Below are 21,825 nucleotides of genomic sequence, written 5' to 3'. Positions count from 1 at the left end.
AGAACAGAGCTCTCATTTAACAGATAAACAAAAACACATTAAGCAAACAGATTAGCTTCACAGTTTCCAGAATTGGCTGTGATAAACTAGTGAATGCAAAATACAGAGTCACAAAAATCACCTCTCACTGACCAACCATAACACTGAGAGAAATGAGCAAAAGGCAACATCGACGAATAAGCAGAAGGGAATGGCCTTTTTCACAAAGGCTTCTAGAAGCAAGTCATAAACGTAAGCAGTCCTTTCAGTTGAGCTCTGGGCCTTGATTAAGCCAAAAGTTTTCTTTTCACCCAGGAACATGTATTACCACAAAGGCAAACAAACTAATGCACTGAGATACAAGTCAAGGCAAATGATGTCTTGAAAAAAATTAAGCCTGAAATTCCAAAGTATATAAGTGCAGTAATTGGCTGGGGCCTTTAAGAAATGTGAACACTGCATTAACTAAAAAATCAGGGGGAAAAAAGGAAAAAATAAAGAGCACATCTTAGAATATTTGGCTAACAACTATCTTGATAGCCAAATATGTTCTCAAACATATTCCAAGACAAACATATATTGTTGCTTGTCTAGTAATTCCCCACATCCCTTAGCAGCTGAGCAGGTTTTCTTAGAACCAAACAAAGAACAAACAAAACAAACCACCCACATCCACAAAACCAAATAAAAATGCCAACATAAAACAGAATGATTTATTAAAACTGCATCTGAAAATCATTAAATTGATTAACATCAACTAATGAATGGTGGTCATCCATTATGAAATGTAGTCTCAGGTCTCTACATCATAAAGAAACAAGCTTTACAATAAGGGCAGCTGAAACATCAGAGCAAGAAGCCAAGCTGCATTAAATCTGCATCAAAACCAAGAAAGCTCCTCCTGGGTTAAACTCAGCAATTTCTCTCCCCCAAACAAGCCTCAAGAACCAATAAAAAGACAGCGGATCTCTTTAGAGGGATAAGCACAGAGGGAATACTTACAGTATGAACACCAAATCTTTATAGTGTTCCTGAAGCAAGGCATTAAACCAGACTGAGATTTTTAAAGGATTGATGTTTCCAGCTTTCATAGACTTTGGAGACTATTTCTACTTGCATTAAAAGGCCTATGGTATCAAATAGTGTAAAAAACATTTCCATTTTACTAAATGATTCATAGTACACTGCATCATCAAATTACTAATTAAGTCTCCATTTCACTGGCATCTACTTTGTTCATCTCAAGACAACACAGCTAAAAGCCTTAGGAATCATACTAAACATAAACCTGCACAAAGTAATTACTGTAATTCAACTGCAGTATCTTTAAAATATGTTATTTAATAAGATCTCTTATTTGAAATCATGACATTTTGCATAAATTATTCTACCATCATTATATACTCATTTGACTCAACTGACTGCAGTTGCCCAAGTAATATTTGCCATTTTGAGGCACCAGCACAAGATTACGTCCAAAAAAAAGTGTCCAGTGGACAGAAAAGCAAGAAGAGGGTCTTCTTCATGGAAAACCCAAAAAACAGTTGTCATCAAAAAAGTCCCAGTGCATTTGTAGATAGAATTTTGTATTTTATTATCACTCCAGGAAAAGTAACAAATCACTTCACCATACAACTGCAAGACCACAGCAATTCAGCTGAGAAAATACATTTGATTATATAACTGAACACTGATCACAGCAGTTCTTGTTTATTCAGTTAAAAGTCCAGGAAGGTTTCTCAAATGAATCTGAATTCTGGATAAATGTGAAGGATAGGTTACATTCTGCATAACGTCCTTCCTTCCTGTATCAGCAGTCCAGCATAAGACAGACTCACTGTACTACAGAAGTTAAATGTTTTAAGTTACCAAACATTACAAACTCACTACTTCACATTAAGATTTCACCAAACTCTTCTTGTGAAACATTAAGCAGCCTGCACTTTTGGTCTTCATTTTAAAAGAATAAAAGGAACAAGACCCTGAATTAAGTTCCAACGATTTGACACTTTACAAGAATGCAACGACTCTAGGTAAATTAACTGACTTTTTCCTAAAACTTGCAGTGTCTGTGTTTAAGGACTTCTTGATGTGCTACATTAAAAATTATGTGAACCATAATCAGATCTAAATATCTTAATAACAAGCAACCTTTGTCTTCATCAGAAATTAAGATTATGAAGTCATACTAGAATTACAGTATGTTACATTAATCTACTTCTGACAATACTTTTACAGTTTTTCTGTTCTTTGAAACCTCTTAAATACCCAATTGGTTTTGTTTTCTAGTTTTGTTTCTGCCTTCATGCATTCCTGCTTCCTTTTCCATCCCAGGATAATAGCTCTTCTATTTTACTGTCTGAACTGATTATCACATCTCTCTCTTTCTGCCTGCTTGTTTTTATAATTATCAATTTGGTATTACAGTCTCTTTTTCTCCTTGAAACTGCTACGTGCATCTTTCTAACAGGCAGACAAGAACCGCTTCCAGCTAAACATTAGTTTACTCTTTTAAAACATCCTATTAGTTTTACATCTAAATACTAACAAAGAGCTGTTTCTACATGAAGAACAAACCAGAAAGTGTCTTGCTGATCTGCTTTCTGCCTTGTTCTGGATTGTAGCTTCCAGACTAATCTGCAAATTATACCTCATTCGTCTCTGAAAACATTCTGTGTATTAGAGTGGGAAAAAACTGTGTCTGTGAGCAACATTAAAGTCTAAGTATTGTGTAGACTAGAAGATTAATAGCAATGAGATGGTTTACAGCAGTAACATCAAAAGCCATAGCTACACTGGAAATAAAGAAGTACTCAGATTAAGATGAAAAAAATATTACAGGTGCATATGCATCAACTGCACAGTACTTTGCATTTTAATTTCATATTAAACCAAAAGTTAGGTATACACAACACACTCAGAATAGTATGAGGAAAATCTCCTATTCTTTTACAGGCATGAAAAGGAAAAATAGTTCCTAATAAGAACTTTTGAAAACATTCAGCAGGCTGACCTTCCAGACACAAAGCTATTACACTTGCAAAAATTAAAAAGACTGGTATTCACAGTAAACTGTCACAGCTTGAAAATATTTGTGAGCAACATCTAGAAATGCAGACTTGAAATGCTTCATATACATATGGAAAAGGTTGATATGTAAAAATTGTTTTTAGCTGGATGAAAGACTGCTTTGCTCAAAAGAATAAAGAATTAATGACTTCATAGCATTAAGAATGAAAAATCCATTTGCCTGTTAAACTTCCATATATCCTCTTTAAAAAAACCAAAACACTGTAAATTTAATCAAGAGTCAGTTTCTGTGACTAGAGAAACTTTTACATTACAAAGTGAGCAAACAACTCAAAAGTAGTACTGGACTACTGTAAATCTAGCTGTGCTGTAAGACTAACGCACATATCAAGTCTCTGAAGTGAAGCTAAAAATGGAGAACAATTGAGCAAGAGAAATAACAAGTCTATGCTCTTCCCTTTAAAGATTGCCTCAGACCAGCAGCAAGAGAATTCTTTGGAAAGTTTAAATGGAAAGTCAGATCTGGCAAAAGGGGATGTCTGGCAGCTAAGAACTTCACAGGTGTGACAGATTCATTTTCCAAGAAAGTACAAGAAGCTAGCAGAGACAGAAGTAGAAACATTTGTGACTACTTTGGAATTTGTAGGCAGAACCATAAAAGAATCAAGTTCTGCATCTGAAGATCATCTAGGACCTTGACAGGCTGAATGGTTGGGCAGAGGCCAGTGGGATGAGATTTTAAAAGGCCAAGGGCAGGGTTCTGCACTTTGGCCACAACAACCCCACACAGCACAACAGGCTGGGGACAGAGTGGCTGGAGAGCAGACAGGAAGGAAGAGACCTGAGGGTACTGGTAGATAGTAGCTGAGCATGAGCCAGCAGTGTGCCCAGGTGGCCAGGAGAGCCAATGGTATCCTGGCCCAGATCAGGAACAGGGTGGCCAGGAGGACAAGGGAGGTTCTTCTTCCTCTGTACTCAGCACTGGTCAGGCCACACCTTGAGTCCTGTGTCTAGTTCTGGGCTCCTCAATTCAAGAGAGATATTGAGATACTAGAACGTATTCAGAGAAGGGTGACAAAGCTGGTGAGAGGCCTGGAGCACAGCCCTGTGAGGAGAGGCTGAGGGAGCTGGAGTTGTTCAGCCCGGAGAAGAGGAGGCTCAGGGGTGACCTCATTGCTGTCTACAACTACCTGAAGGGAGGCTGTAGCCAGGTGGGGTTGGTCTCGTCTGCCAGGTAATCAGCAACAGACCAAGGGGACACAGTCTCAAGTTGTGCCAGGGGAGGTACAGACTGGATGTTAGAAGGAAATGGTTGCCAGAGAGAGTGATTGGCATTGGAATGGGTTGCCCAGGGAGGTGGTGGAGTCACCGTCCCTGGAGATGTTGAAGAAAAGACTAGATGAAGCACTTAGTGCCATGGTCTAGTTGCTTGGCTAGGTCTGGTTGTACTGGATGATCTTGGAGGTCTCTTCCAACCTGGTTGATTTTATGATTAGCACATCATCTGAAAGACATTAGAAACTCGAATTAGAGATTACAGCAGTGCAATTCATTTCACCCACACTACTGCTACCAGCAGAACAAACTGACTGAAAGTTCACAGCTGGGATACTGAACACTAGTATTAAAGACAAGAGAGGAAAGGAATGCCAGCTCAACTGCTACAAGTCCACAATTCTTCCAATAATGGATGGGCATGGTCACATGAACTTAGTGTATTAACCTCACTGTATAAGGATGCCAATTTAAGTAAGGAAAAAGTAAGTTCTTCACAAGTTACCTATTGGAAATCACCTACTGGTTTGCTTTCTATTTCTTTCAGGGATTCCTGCCCTGGTCTGCCATGGCATGCTCACTGCCTGCCTCACTCCACAGGAAGAACAGTTTCCTAAGTGCACTATTTCCTTGTCACCCTCAGTAAGTTTTATGAACATAGTCTGTAGCACTCAGAACAGTCTTATAAGCATCTTTCCTTTCTGCTACCTATTGCATCTTCCTCACATCATGCTTATCAGTGAACAAGGTTGTTTGTTGTGGTGGAGCTTTAATTTAATACCCTTAGCTACAGGTTAGTAAGGAGGCAAGATACTCTGGACTACTTCACCACCACTACCACTTGAGAAAAATATGAGTGCACAAATACACACAAACACAAAGCACTTATCATTAACCATACATTTCTGCTTGAGAACACAAATATACATAAAATATATACCAGGAAATCCTACTTCGAAAACTGGATCAGAATCCACAAATCATATGTTGTCAAGCATTATTGGATTAAAATAGTTGCCAGTTTAACACAGGGACAACACTAAACCTGTCTTGTATATGTGAAAGACATAATTATGTCCATTCCCCTAGAGACCAGGGAATCTTATTTTCACCATAGCCAAAACAGAATGCAGGTACTTTTCAAGTCACTTGAGAGTGGTTGAATGCAAGTTAATAGAAGCATATATAGATTTCAGTCCTAGTTACGTCACTGGCAAAAGGAAGCAGGAAGACTTCAACTATAAATTAAACATGATATGATGCATCATGAGGAAAAAAAACCCTACTGTACAGTGCTTGACAATGCTGTTGCTCATCACAAGAAATACCTGCCGAAAATCCTACCTCTACAGCAACATGGAAATAAGAGTATCAAGCAGTGGGGCTACACATCAATGAAGCAGCTGTATACTAAATTCACTGTACGACCAATAGCTATGGAAGGTCTCACATGAAGCAGGGATTCTGTACAACAGGAGTGCATTTATTGCATGACTAGCACTAGCTTCCATAAAATCAGAATGAAGTAGCTGGCTTGGGAAACAATGCTACAATATTTCTGGTTTTGAAAAGTTGTGTAAAAAAAATCATTTCAGTCTTCAGTTACAGAGGACTACTAAATGGTTTGCTATTCAATGTACAAGGTGAATATTTTAGTGTGTGACTAAACAATCCCTCAGTGAAATACCAAAAACTGGAAAAATTCTTAAATGTTGCTTTACAAATTATAGACAATTCCATAGTGTTATTAAAAATGCAACCACGGGAGATGGAATGAGCAAACAGCCCTGACACCCTCCAGTTCTTGCATATGTGACAATCTATTTTTACATTCTAAAGGATCTGTTTTCTAAAAACTCAAAGAAAGAGGAAACAGATTTGACTACCGCCAGCTTCAGAGTTCCTGCTCTGGTCAGTCTGGCATAGCATCGAAGAAGCAGAGTATGCATTGTTTCTTCCTCTCCATACACTGTGGGAGTGAACTTCAAACTGTGCACTGAAGAAAAGAGAGTGGTATTGATGTTGCAAAGCAAAATTGTTCCCTAAGAGTATGAAGTTATTACCCTAGAAGTATAATGACAGAGAGAGGTACAGAGGAGACAACAGAGAAACGCTAAAAGTTTTGCAAGTGGAGTATTATGGAACACCTAGATGCCCTACATCACAAATTCAGAAGAAAACAAGTTCCACCAGCTTTGCCACTTACTCCGTTTCAATGAGCCTTCATTCCATGCCTCTCAGGTCACAGTCATTGCTTATCAAGGTGCATCTCCATCCCTTACACGTACATGCAGAACTCTGTACAAGAGGTATTACTGTACATCCAGTTATACTGTCCATGAAACCCGTCTTACACTGCACCATTTAGTGAGTTTTAGAGAACTAAAACATGAATATTAGTTTGTATATAACTTTGTCAAGAGTCTATACTATAGCTCAGAACTTTAACAGTCATAGCTCTGAACACAAAAAAGAAAAGCCAAGATGAATATGATAGCAAGTGACACACATTTAAAACAAGGAAGTACTTTCTGCCAGCTGGGAGAGGCAAAAAGAAAGGGAGAGTGTCCACTTCCCTGCCATCCAAATATCACTTCCTTGTATTTATTAGCTCAGCTGTTAAGTAGACTGTTCTAACTATACCATTTTTTAATTACTTACAAAGTATTTAACAAGCAGATTTCACAAACTCCATACAGATGAGTCAGTTTGAAGTGTTTCACGTTTAAAGATGCATATTTAAGCCTTATCTCAATGGAGTGAGTAGACAGAAAAAAATCCTGCTTAGTGTGGGTTGAATCATACTGTTAATCATTCTGACAACTAAGATAATCATGGTATAAAAGTATCTATACATAATCCAAGCACTGAGTAGTTAACCATTTCAACACACAGAGCAAGGCATATCCCCTGTAACTTTCCTCATATGTATTCAAAAATGGTACACATTATTTAGAAAATTAAGTTCATGTCAAAAGTTCCTTTAAATCTATTTCATAGCACTATTTCTCAACAGTAAATGGAGTCAACAATGAAATAAAAAATATAGCACTGGGACAATGATACCTCAGTATTAATCTTTAGAGCCATCTTACAACAGGTATAATTAAAATACCCAGTAATCCTGCAAGTACTGAAATAACACATATTGGAATTTCTGATAAACATGTATCATTTACATTTAAACACAGTGATCCAAACAGAAACCCCTCATTTAGCACAATTCTGATAAGCTCTTTTAACTAATCTAATATCTCTGTTCCTAATATAGAAAGATATAATGAATGCAAGGAATACAAGAAGTTATTTCCTAGTGCTATTATCAGTTCCCATTAGATAGATTTAAGATGAAAGCCTTACATTTGTTGTTACATCTGTATACTACAAACTGTACTACACAGGTTATAAACACATTTGCTAGTCTAAATCACTCACAGTAAGATACCCATGCACAGGTATCTGATCAGCTCTTCAATTGTACTTAACTGAATCATTAGACCTTTGTTTAGGAAAGGTTCCAAATATTAACAGAATTAATCATTGCCGACTCTGTTCTGAGCACACTTACTTCCCCTTAAATGGGAGCAGCCACTGTTCAGCATGTCAGATCAGAGGTCACTGGAAACTGGTTACGTAAATAGTTTTGGAGCTGGAAGGCTTGTCTGTTAACTGATTGACTATATGATGTTTGGTTCTGTAAACTCAAGAGACCAAGGGATTTTTCTGTAAAAAGTCCTACCCTTTCCAATATCTTGCAAATAAACAGTAAATACTTTTCAAACTTGCTTATAAAACCAGATTAATATACTCAACACAGCAGTAAATTAGAACCTTCCTATCTTCTTTGAAACATTATTTTAGGTACAGATGAGTTCCTGGGGGAAGGAATATTCAAAAATCAAATGAATACTTCCCCCCCATAAAAAGAAAAAAAGCAGCAAACAACCAACAAAACCAACCACCACAACACAACATCAACCACCCACACTGACATCTTTTATTCATAAATAGTACTGACGTTCATGACAGAAGTAAACATGGAACAGGATCACATCTAACAATACTGACAACAGGCTGCAAGCATTTTTTTTAAGAGTTAATCCAACAATCAGTGTAGAAATAAAGATACTTCACCAGGAACCTACTTTCTGCAGTTATTTCCTTCTCAACTAAGCTAATAAAAACACAAGGATACTCACACTGAAATATGGTGGAAACACAAAGGCAGTGATAAACAAGCATCAAATCTAGGTACTTCATTTGTAATTGAATTGGAAGCAGCTTGGACACTTCTCCCCCTCTCTCAGTTTCTCAGGATCATTTTGAAATCATCTTCCAATCTAACTTTTTCATCTCTTGTCCGTCTACTATTTCCCTTTTAATTCCCTCTTTAAGCTGCTTTTGCATAATTTCCCCTACTCTTTATTCAATAGGCAGACACTGAGAACCTTCTCTCTCTGCCTTAATCAAGAAGCACTCCACAAACCCAATTCAACAGCAACATTTTAAGCACTATGTTGATTGTATACACCATGGAAAGCATTTTATGCCATTGATGACAGACAGAAAAAGATAGGTAGAAAAAAAATTCAAAATGTCTCTTTTTTCCTTTTACAAATCTTTAATATCCATGTGTAAAATCATGCCTACCTTTTAGAAAGATAAAAATAACAATAAAATCCAATTACTTGTTTTCTTATCCATGTCAGTACCTAGATTCAATACTTTTTTAGCTTATAATGGAGTATTTAGAATACTTTCAGTCATTCATTTTTCTTAAGAGAATTATTTAGGAATGAATAGTTCAAAGACAGGCACATATTATTTCTGAAAAGGAGAACACGTACATAAATATTTTTATTTGTAATTACCATCTTCACAAATTCCAGATAAGTGATTTTTTGAACACCTTAAATGCTTCAGATAGATCAAAATATATTTGACTAAATACTGAATGCTCCTCTGTATCACATATGATATCACAAAACACTTAAATAAAGGGTTTGTTTCCCAAATGCTTTTAAATATTTGTTAAGAATGAGCAAAATTGTTATACATCTAGAGGAGCAGAACACACAAGTAGTGTTTAAAAATTAGAAGGTTTATTGTGATAGCAAATTTTCTTTATGTATTATAAAAAAGCACAAACATTTAACTCTTAAATTGAGATATGTTAATTAGTATTTTGTATGAAGATTAAGTATCACAACCTTCCAGCTTCCAAGTAAATTAATAACATGAAACAAAGGTAGCAAAGCTGTAACAATCAAGAATGTTTTTATCTTGACCTGTCAGCAGTATGCTGAAATATCTCTTTAGCAATTAAATCCTCAAGGAAATATGTCTGGATAGGGCTGGGGGATAGGTTGGACTGGATGATCTTGGAGGTCTCTTCCAACCTGGTTGATTCTAAGAATGATAGATTTCTATTTATTCTCAAGTAATTTCACTCCTTTGCGAATTGAAAATAACCCTGTACAGTTGAGAAAGATTTTTATAGGGAGAGAAAAAAAGAGAGAGTGTATTTCTTACTATTTGACTACTATCTGAAAGTCATCCGAGAACTAAATTTCACAACACAAGTCATTTAAATGAACAGCATGTGTGATAAATGCATGAATTAGGTTAATTTTAGTATTTCTCAAATTCAAAAAATAACTCATTTTCAGTTCTGAAAGTGATATGTCACTTGATTTTATTGTAACTGTTTAAAACTTGTTTCTTCAAATTAGATCATATATATAGAAAACAACTCAAGTGAGATGTGACCAGCATTAATATTTACGTATTTCCCAATAGCTCATTAGCTGGAAATACTCATTTGGCAATACATCCATTACAATTTAAAATGCCCTTATGAAAGTAAAATTAAAGCGGGGCAGGTTATTTTCTTAGATGCAATCTGAATTTCTTATGCCTCTAAAGGATACACTGTTCCACAAACACATACTAAACACTCGTACCACTAGCACTGCACAAACGGGATCATTCACACATCAAATGTGTCATCCAGTTCACAGGCAGTCACTAGCAACAACAGAGCAATTTAAAAATAATTTATCCCTCTGCTACAGTTCTCATCATCTATCTTCATGTTATCACCATCATAAGTCTAATTTGCTCTACTTGCATTACAAAACCATGCTGAGATACAATATACTAGTATTTTATTAATCACACTTCTAATTAAGCCTACATGAAGTGTTTTGATTGATAAGAAACTTTGCTGCTCGTGAATATCACAAACCTCTTGCATCAAGGATTCCAAACTCAACAATAAACTAAAATGTTAAAGTGTTTCTCACCATGTTGCAAAACAGTTTTCCCCATTTTAGCAAACAACTGGAGATTACACAGTACATTTATCACCACATCTGCACAGTCACCTCCAATTTCTGAATCTGCGTATCTTAGAAACAGTTCTAGTAATTTTTACAACTCTAATGTGTAAATAGCTTTTTGACAATAAAATAGATGTAATAGGTAAAGAACTCAAATGGAAACAAGTAGATCCCCAGTGACTACATCAGAATACTGAACAGCAATTCAACAGGACCATAACATCAATAAATGCAAAACTAGCACACAAAGACTGAGGTAGAATCAGGCATATAAAAACACCAAGAAAGTATTGGGGAAACATGTAGTTTTCTCAGAACGTAACTTAGGATTCCTAGTATTAATGTAGGGTAACAACATACTAAATGCAATTCAAATTAACTACTTGCAGCTGAAACAGTAAACTGTTTCCAGACAGGTGAATGCAATTGGATGAGCTGTACTACTCTCTGTGTCAGCTACTGTTAAATACAGCTTTACTGGAAATGAATTTTTGTATAATAAACCCATAAACTAAGCATTTAAGCACTATATAGCACACATCCACCACTGTTTCCACTCAAAAACTTCAAAGCAATGACAGCTACTGCAAATTGTTCTTGGTATGGCAATACTGATTATGAAAGCCTGCTGAAATATTAACATGGAAGTCTTTGGCAACACCTTTTGAAGATGCTGCAGGTGTTTTACATCATATAATACGAGATGACAAACCACAGCCCAGAAGGTAACTGCACACCAAAAAGCACACTATACCTTCTTACAAGGAACTTTACCTAGTACTTCTTCACCAACAACTCTCTATTCTTCAAATTTTCTCACAAAACCAGAATCTCACGGCATGTGCTTAATGTGTTAGAATGCCATTTCCTGCTATAAACTTCCCACTGCATTTTTTTAATGTCAGAGAATACTGAATACCAACTTCAAACACAGAACCAAGCACTTTCAAAGAGAATATACATATTTTTAATTTAGATTTTCCAAGTGCCTACATTAGCTCTCAATAAAATAACAACAAAAAAATACTCAAACAAACAAAACCAACTAAATCACCAAACCCAAAACAAACCAACCAACCAAAACCTTCTTGCGGTGAGGATAAACTGCATACTGTAGTACCTGGATAAAACTGCAATCAACTGGAAATTAATGAAAAATTTGCAAAGTGCTCTTGAAGAAATGCTTTACAATTCACCATCTTAAAGAAAAAAAATTCTTTACACTATACTAAACATCCTTTTATGTGGACTATGGCAGGATGGATGAACCTTTAAAGTGTTGTCCTTCATTACTGCTATCAGACAAAAACTTAGAAGCTTACAAATATGCATCACTTATTCCTCAATGTCTCACAAACAAAATATATACCCAGAATTGATAAGAAAGCATTCTGCAACAGCCATACATACGATGAAGCTAATTACTAAAATGTCACCTATAAATGCAATTATGAATGAGTTCAAGAATGCCCTGTATTGAGAAAAAAAAATTAGCAATCTAAGATGGGATAGAAGAAATGGCATTACAAAAAGCTATGCTGTCTTACTAACAGAGTAACTGGTACCAGTCCTGAAAGTATCACAGGCAACATCCCAACAACTGTCACAGCAACTTGGATATACAGGAGAAACATAATCCTCTTACCAGAAACAAACAAAAAGCAAAAAATTAAACCTCTCTTCCAATGACCTAATGAAGAAAAATAGCTATGAAAGCCACAAGCTTCAGGTCTGACTTAGTGTGACCATGTCAAGTTTGAAATGCTAAGTATTAAAATAGTCTATTGCAATCATACAAAACATTTACATGTAAGGTCTTTGCTATAAATTCACTGTTCTCAGTTTCCCAATATCCACTATATATTAACTACTAGCAGTACTTCCACCAATGGTCTGTATAAAGATGAAACTATTCTGTCCTTTCAGAATAAAAACTCAAGGTTGAAACTTATTTTTGAATCAATGATATTCCATTGTATCTTGTTACTGGAAGAAAAAAAACACACGAATGCTGGTCATTCACTACCATCAGCATCAACTGATTATATAGTTTCTCAAAAACTGCACAACATCCTATACAAATGATGTCAAGATGTATTCATTACACAGCCCAGAGCCTCGCAGTACAGACTAGCCAGAATGTGGGAAAATGTTTTACCTAATTACTAAGCATAAATACCACTGCCATTTCATCTTTAAGACTTTATTTTAAACATCCAAGAAAATTACTTCAGCTATTGAAATTTCAGTGAAACTAAATGACATACTTCTCACAGACGAAGTAAAGGAAAGTCACTGAGTGCTACGCCATCCAAGCATAAAGAGCTCCTAGCACACTCTGCTTGTCTGACTTTGTTTGCACCTACTAAGGGTTTAGCATATAAAGCCAATTCTTCATTTTACAGAACTCCAGTTACAGTCCACTGATTAGATACTTACTCCAGCAAAAATTTCTTAGTTACATACAAGGACTCCTACCTTACCATTTCCCTCTCAGAAGTGCAGAAGGTAAGGGTAAAAATCCTGGAATCAAACTTGTCTTCTCAAGTGCTAGGCTAGAGCCTGAGGACTTGAAACAATGCTCCCAGAAAAGATAATCATTATGCTCCCTAGCATCAGCACCAAAGCAAAAAATGTTTCTTAAAAAGCTGCTTTAGAAACAGCTGCCCTTGTTATTATAAGGATTAGTCAGGAAAAAGACTACTTAATGAATAGTAAACAAAACCAAATAACCTAGAATCCCTACTTCCTTAGGTCACAGCCTAAAAACATAATCAGAACACCACACCTCTTGCTAGAGCAGTAAATATTTGAGTATCATGCCTCTTAGAGTCAGGATACTTCACAATATTGCGTGGCTTGCATCACATGGTGAAAATTTTACTTAAGTACAGCCTACATTCCCTTTATATCACTTACAAAGCACAAAAATCCCAGTCATTTGTATTTTCCTGATAAGTTACTACTTCTTTTCAAACTAATCTTTCCTCTTTTCAATACACCATCTTCTTAAGACCCAACAAGATCTTCCAGTCTAGTTTTTCCCCATTTTACAACGTGCTGAAGAACTTCTCTACACAAATTTCCTTTTCTTCCCCTACTCCAAACAAATCTGTAATACCTCAACCATATTGCACAGATTTCATAAGGATCATCTACTGTTTAGCAAAGATGCCAAAAAATAAAACTCAGTTATTAAGATCAAACTTTCAATTAATTAAATTAATTCCAAATCATTCAAGAGTAAGGGTTTCACCATTCATAATTCCAGTTACTAACCTACATCCTTGTTCTACTAAATCCCAGTTTACAGCACTCCAAGCTCATAAGCCTGAGAAGAAATCCCATTAAATAATTAGAGAAAATAACATACCATCAGTAACCTTTTCTGATTTAAATAATGCAGCACAGCAACTATGATCTACAAGTTGAGCCAGGAAGCTTAGATGCAAAGTAGTAACTCAGGATATACTGGACATTACCACAGAAATGCATTGGAGAGGCTGAATGTGGTGAAAAATAGAAGACTGTCCTGCAAGATAATCTTGAAGAACACATTAGCACTGCAGTATCACCAGAGTACCTGCAGGCTTAATCAGCTTTACACTTACATCCTCTCTTAAAAAGTCTGCTGTGAAGAGTCCCTGCCATAAAACACTTACTTTCAAGCACATTAATGAGCTTCATAGATCCTGTGAAACCTTTGCTCATAAAATGAACAGATATCAGTAAAATTAAATAAGTTTCTACACTAAATGGGTCAAAATAAAAGTAGACCCTAAGGAGGGTAGAGGAAACCCAGACTTGACTCTTCAGAAGAGAATTGTTTTAGCAGTTGTCATTAATGCACCTTCTAATCATGAATTTAAATTTATTTACAGGGGGAAAAAAAGTGTTGTTGTTTTTTTTTTTAAATCAAACTCATTCTAGGCATTCCAATAGCTACAATCTTTATTCGTTTTTCTATCCCACTCATTTCTCAATTACAGCAATGTCCTTTGCTCTGGCATTGAGTGATTATCTAATTTCATGTCTCTTAAGTGTCATCTCTTCCTGTCTCTGCATCTTTCTCTACCACATCAAACGCTAGCTTCTTAACCTCACTTTCAAGTGCACTGATGACTGATTCCAGCTCTATTACCTCGTTATGCCAAAGGACTACTGTTTGTTTTTCACGAGACTATAACACTCCCTTGTACTTTTCAACAAGTATTTCCTACATTCTCTCAGGTTGCTTATGTACTAATCTAATGTGCTAATCCCCAGTTAACCTAAGATCCACCCCATCGGTATTCTTCATTTCCCAGGCTCACAAAAAGGAACAGTTGATGTGCTGGCTGCAGTTGGTATCACTAACCATGATGCTGAAATACACCGGACTTTGCACAACTGTCATTTGGCATGATCAGTACAAAAGCCACCTTTGATTAGAATTGAAAACTACCTGAACTGAGGATGGTCTTCATATTTTTGTGTAGAGCATGACACAACATAAGCCCTCCATGTGACTCACAGTTCTAGGCACTAAACAAACACAACATGCATTCTAAATACTGATTACAGATGTGAAATACTCTAAATATTCCTCTGATTGTGACTGACTTCATATAAATAGGGGAAACGAGTGCAGGACAATTAAATTCATAACAGATAGATAAAATAGGAATATTTCCTCCACATAATTCAGGGAAGGGAGGGAAAAGCACTGGGCATTAGCAGAAACATTATGGTTTCCTTTACCAGAATATTCCTCTGCTGCAGAAAAAGCCAGCTACATCACAGCACAGGTGTTGTTCATAGACATTCATTATTCTGCTACTCATCACCACGTGAAAACCTTACACCACCTAGAGGAAATGCTTATTTGAAAACTTTATTAGAAAGGCAAAACATGATTTACTCGCTTTTAAAACAGTTAAGCATCTCAGGAAAAAAACAAAGCATATAAAAAGCATATCCACATTCAAAGAAAACCACCTCAATTACTCTGCCAAACAGAATTTACAAAGTGATGTTTCCACATCCATTTGAATTGGGCACCCATCATGAGGAAAAAAAATGCAGCAAACATGGTCTTTCCATGGAATTTACCAATCTGATGAAGATCCAAAAAGCTCACATCTTCACTTATATCCGTTTCCCCCCCTTAAGTATGCAGGATTAAGACAGCCTCTCAACATCCCAGTACAATCGCTGCTGTATTTCAGAACTTCTTCAATACTTAATGCCTCATACTCAAGTAGATGTTGTTTACATCATTTTACAGTACTGGGGAAAAAAAAATGCTTAAGGTGGAACTACATAATAGCATGTAGTACTACTTTTTGTGTATCTATGAGAAGTGATTTGTATGGTACCTGCTTCATGACAAATACTTCCTAAGCATAACCAATAGCTTAACAGATGCTATGATAAAATGGTGAATTTTCTTTTTAGTACACATCCGATTTTACACATTCAAGGGAAGCTTTAAACAATCTAGAGAGATTATTTGAAATAACCATATTTGAAAGATAATCAGAACAACTTACTAGAATTTGTTGCTCTTTATGATTTAGATTTTACTACACAACTAACAGAGACAAAAAGTAAACTTTCTTGCTCGACACCAGAGTTCCACAATAAAACCCAAGAAAAACATTACATCTTGCAATAGCCTTTTACCTCACTCTAAGGCTGCACCACTCCTTTGAAAGATGTAAAAAGTAACAGAACTGTATGTGTTGCACAATGCCAGAAAGGAGTTTTAGCAGTCTACTACCCTTTTCACTGTAATGTCAAAGTAGAAGCAGAGTTCTAAGGAAAAAAATAAAGACATTAATGAATCTCACATCTATTTCGATTTTCAATGCAATAAAAACTAACAGAAAAACAAGTATACCTGAAATTATTCTTGGCACCTAGCAGGAAACACAACTCTGCTGCCACTCTCCTCAGAATAAAACTTGTAATTGAGAAAAAACAGAAACTCAAGAGTATTACTGCAGGTAATTCCACAGTCAGCGTAAAGAGTCCGCATTTTAATGAAAACCAGAAAGTTTTCATTAGTGTAATACTTCATTTTGCCTCCCCCCATTCAGCTGTAGCACTGACATGCATCGAAAGACAAAACCCTCAACTTTCTGCCAAGAAAGCACTGGAACTGAGGTATGTAAACTCACTAGGGGCAAAATGAAACAAGCCAATTGGAATTTCAGCTTTCACTGAACAACTTGTTCACCAACACAAGGAAAAAGCTGACTGTATTTGGACTTTAGGGAATTCTTTTTCTAACAAAAATAATCCAAGTTGCTGAAAAAGTATGCACATGCATGCTACAAACAACGAAAATTTGTCTGAAATGTGTTAAAGAACTTCCCTTGCAATTAAAACAAACAAACAAAAAAACCCAACCCAAACACCTCCTGCATTACTCAATTACTGGCTTTACCAAGCACACTAAAATACCGCTCTGCAAATGTATGGATTGAATATTTAACCACTGTATTCGTAACAGAGGGCCTTACCCAATTCAGTCCAGTATAAGAACTAACTTAAATACACAATAGAACTTTCAGACATTTCAGACTCATTTCAGTAGGTCTACAGCATCGGTGAAAACTCTACACAAGCATTAACACAAGCCTTCCTTCCCTCAGTATTTACTTACGATTTGTGCCTTGCACAGTTCATACCTCCTTTGATACTCCTCACCAAAAACAAAACGCCAAAAAACAGTGACAGAAGACATTTCTCATGCATTTCTCTATCCCAATTTCTGATGGATTTGCCATTCCACAGGATCGGTACTGTGACAGATACATTCTTTGCAGAAAGCTGAGATAAAAGATGTTGCAATCTCAACTTCTTGCTAGTCTCACTCAGGAAATCAAACTGTCTACTGTGCCATTCAGACAGAATTTTGATGCAGGCAACTCTTAGATTTGTATTATCAGTAAGGTTAACTCAGTATATTTTGAAAGTTATATATTTTTCTAGCATTCAGCATTCCCAGATAAGTCTCGTGTCTGTACAAACTGCCATAAAACATATAAACATACATTTCCTATATACACAAGTGAGGCCATAAATGAAAACAGATGCCATTTTGATAAATATCAGGAGATAAACAGTTTTTAAAACTGAAAAAAAACAGTTTCTACAGAGATACTGAAAGGTACAAATACATATGCATTCTTAAACAAAATTATGTTCAAACCCAATCTGATAAAGTCTCAAGACAATGACTCATTCCTTCCTGGAAAAGTCAGTAAAAAAGGTCAAATGTTTATGAACCAGACAATGGCTGGAAAAATAAGGACAAACATTACTTCTAACTACAACCTGATACAATTGTTTTCATTCCTGAGCCTGAACTAACTACACATTAAATAGTCAACTACTTGATCCTTACATAACTTATTTGGAAATCTCAGAGGTTCTCACAAGGATGAGATAAAATGCTCAGTAGTCCTCATGAAGGACTAGCCTCACAGAGGTTAAGCATTTTATATTCAGTATCTTATCCCTGACAGAGGAAACATATGGCCATCCCATGCATCTGGAGAACTCTGTAATTTCATACTTAAGCCACCAGACACATTCCTTCCACACATTTGCAGACCACAACAGCAAGAACACTGAATTGAAAAGAGAATCTATATACAACACTACTTGCAATCTTTGGGTTGAGTTGAAGGAATAATCTGGGGAAAAAACATTCAAGATTCAACAAATAAAGCCTTATATATTAAATAAAAGATACCCTTTAATACAATATATGTTAGCACAAAAGGCAAAAGATTTACAAAATACTACGTTTCAAAAGCACAGAAGAATTTCCACATAAGATACAGTTTGATATTCAGAGTGTTTTTTCAACCATTCTAACCCCCCACACACAATTCACTAGCATTAACAATGCTAGTGACTGCACAACCACAGCCACTGACTATATAGAAAGGTTTCTGGTTTCTGAGTTTCCAACTCTTCTGAAAGCTTAGCTAAAAAGAAGCTAGAATTGCAATTTTCTCATCTAGTAAACAAAAACATGCTACAAAGTACTTAGCTACTTTTTGAAGTAATCTTTTTCATATTTACATTCTAAGGATGTCTTCCATATGATTAGACTCACAAATTTTTAGGATTATGCAACACCACCACAAAATTTATCTTCTTCCACAGAAAGACACTGCATGATTTTAAATCAAGATGGAGACAATGTCTAAAATAGGCATTGAAAGCATAAGAAAACTCTCAACAGCTTTTGAAAAGCTACCAGTGCAATGGAATTTTTTTTTAGTAAATAAAAAGCTTGGTTTAAGGAATGGAATAAGAATTTTGTTTAAAGAAAGATTAAAAAGAGCACATAACTAAACACACTTTGATCTTTCTTTGGTCCAACATAGCCAATTATAAAAATAGTGTTCTACAGTGACAATGGTTTAGAAAAGATGGTCTGCTTCTAGCCCCAAAGAGCTCACAACAGTATTAGCACTAAATCTTCTATAGCTTTTTTTGTTTTTTGTTTTTTAAATAGGGAAATCTTAGAATAAAAGCTCTCAGCAAAAATTCTGCTTTCAATATTTATCTAGAGGTGAGAAATAGATGGGTAGACCAATTTTACAGACTGAAAATGCTCTGCCACGGTATCCACTCTTCTGCCAACTACTTTTAAGGGGTTCACAGAGGTTGAAAAGACAGAATGTACATAAAAAAAAAAAACAGGAAGGATTTTTTATAAACAAGAGACAGTATAAACTCTTTAATTAATTTTCAAGGAAGCCACTTCAGAGTGTCAATCATAAAGAGCTTCACTGTCTACACTCATTAAGCCAAGAACTTCATTATCAGCCATCCTCCAGTCTCCAAAGCTCAGTCAGCCTTTAGAATCAAAGCAAATGCATTACATATTCAATTCAGCTATGCTAAACCACATGATGGCTACAACCAGACACATTTTCTTAAATACTGTTCATGTCATTTATACACTTCATAGCCATCACAGAAGGAACTCCATACCTACAGAAACATACACACCGAATAGATGCTCATCCTGAGTAGATTCTTTAACATACCAGAATCCATCATTTTTATTTCCAAATATTTAAAGTTACTAAAAAAGTAATTTTAGTTCCATCCACCTATACTCTTGCCTTGGCTACTGCAGCAGTTTGATAGAAGTCAAATACAGGGACTTTATGAAGCAAGTCTGCCCGAGACTTCAAGCCTTTTGCTGCTCATAAAGCATATATAAGAACACTTGAAAAAAAGCAGGTTAAAAAAAAATATTTAAAAGCCTTTGAAAAGTATATCTAAACAAACTGCAACAATTTTCCACACTAAGAATGTGAAGCAATGCTACTTTGTGACTACATGTCCACTGTCATCAGATGATTATTGCTTTACAATGATTACTTAGGAAAAAAGTATTGCAGATAGGAAAATTCAGTGCACAACTATAAATTACATTTTCTGGGTATTCGAAATGGGATTACAGATTAGATTTCACAGTTCTCACTACTCTGTTCTAACCATTAATATTGTCATGAAGGCAGTTCACTGAAGCATACCTTAAGGAATATGCTGGAGAGTAGCCACAAAGATAAATGCACTGATGAGAATAAAAATATTTGTCAGGGTGGATTAAGTGAATTAGCAGTTATTTAACTGTATTTCATAAAATGCTATCAAATGAGACAACAAGGACTATGACATTTATACACGACATACTGAAAAGCACTACTTCAGCCTACTTAAGGCATGTAAGTTTTGGTCAATGCACACTCACTTCAGAAAATGGTGTCGAACTTGTAAAAAGAATTGTTTGAAAACAAGAAAGCAAACCATAATGTTCAAACAGAAATAGCAGCTACAGAACGTAAAGAACTAGAAAACATTGGCCCAGCGATGCAAATCTTTGCCTCATCATGTCCCTGACATAACCATTTAATTAGCATATGCATAACTTCAATACCATAACAAACAAGTATCACATAAATATCAGGCATGAGTGGCCCTGTAATTTTGCTACTGGCTCCTTATTTGTCTCTTAAATTCATCCACACACACTTTTACTTTATCAGAAACAGCATAAACCTTAAGATCTCAGAAAAAAAAGTTAAAATACATAACTCAGAACTGTCAACCAGCATATAACAACAATCTGCTTTAAGAGATATAATCTCAGAAAGCAAAGTTAGGGAGGTACTAAAACAGGTGATGTCATACTATCAAGTTTGCCTCAATGAATCAACAAAGCCCTCATAAGAATTTGCAAATGTTCCAAAAAGTTGTCAGCTAGAAAACTGTCATCTAGTTTAAATTTTGAAAAGTTCTTCTTTATGACCACAGATGCAAGTGCTAATGCAGAAGAGCTTCAGGCTCAACAAGGTCTCCAGAAAATCAGTGCACAACAGCTCTCTGCAGCTGGAGATCCTAAGACCGCTGACTTTCTAGTGCTCTGCTAGCATTAGCAAATCTAGCACAGCCTGGATGCCTTCTGAAGCTGCACTGGTGCCACTCCACAAATACTGTTTTTCCTTGGATTTTCAGCCCAGATTTAAGATAATTTTAAATTAATTTAATTTTGCAGAAACTTTGTCCAGCACAAGTTGTTAAAACAAGCAGATATTCCATAATCTTTTCAGTCAGTAAGAAGTACTGAATGTTTTTCCTAATAAAACAGCATGCTTTATAACTAAATTTTTTACAAGTATTAGAGTCAACAGAAAAAACACTAACCCATTTAGTACACTTTAGTGTAAAAAAATGTCCTGTTTAGTTATAAACTGTCCTGTGTAGTTAAAAAAAATATATATTTTATGCATGAAGTTCCTTCATTTGTGTAGAGCTGCAAGTATCTCCTGACACAAGCAAAATATATATTAAATTTTGCAGAAATAACACTGTTGCAATAAAACAGTAAGTTTAAAATTCTGGTACTAGTTCTTCAAATGAGCAGTTAAGCAGTGATTTAGGAAGAGGAAAAAAAAAGGCTAGATAAAATTACAATAAGCTCCATTGCAAATTAAATTCCTGCCATTAAAAAGAAGCCTGAGGTCAAAATCCGCTTTTTTTTCTGTGTTTTCCTTAAGCACATAAAGAGGATGAACACTTTTTTTACTGAATATAAGATCTGACAAAAACTATAAACCCCTGCATTTACAAGCTGAACCAAGAAAACAGAGGCTGCTAAGAGGAGTAACCTAAAACTGTTTTC

The 21,825-nt window shown here is 35.8% G+C and overlaps 1 protein-coding gene across 4 annotated transcripts in view; it reads right to left on the bottom strand.

Moving 5' to 3' along the window:
* Positions 1 to 21,825, bottom strand: part of FNBP1L (formin binding protein 1 like) — a 56,393-nt gene that overhangs the window by 32,555 nt on the left and 2,013 nt on the right. The window lies entirely within an intron of this gene.

Source organism: Pogoniulus pusillus, chromosome 8 (genome assembly GCF_015220805.1).
Source record: "Pogoniulus pusillus isolate bPogPus1 chromosome 8, bPogPus1.pri, whole genome shotgun sequence".
Taxonomy (NCBI): Eukaryota; Metazoa; Chordata; class Aves; order Piciformes; family Lybiidae; genus Pogoniulus; species Pogoniulus pusillus.
The sequence above is the reverse complement of the archived record's forward strand: the minus strand, read 5'-3'. Positions and strand labels throughout refer to the sequence as shown.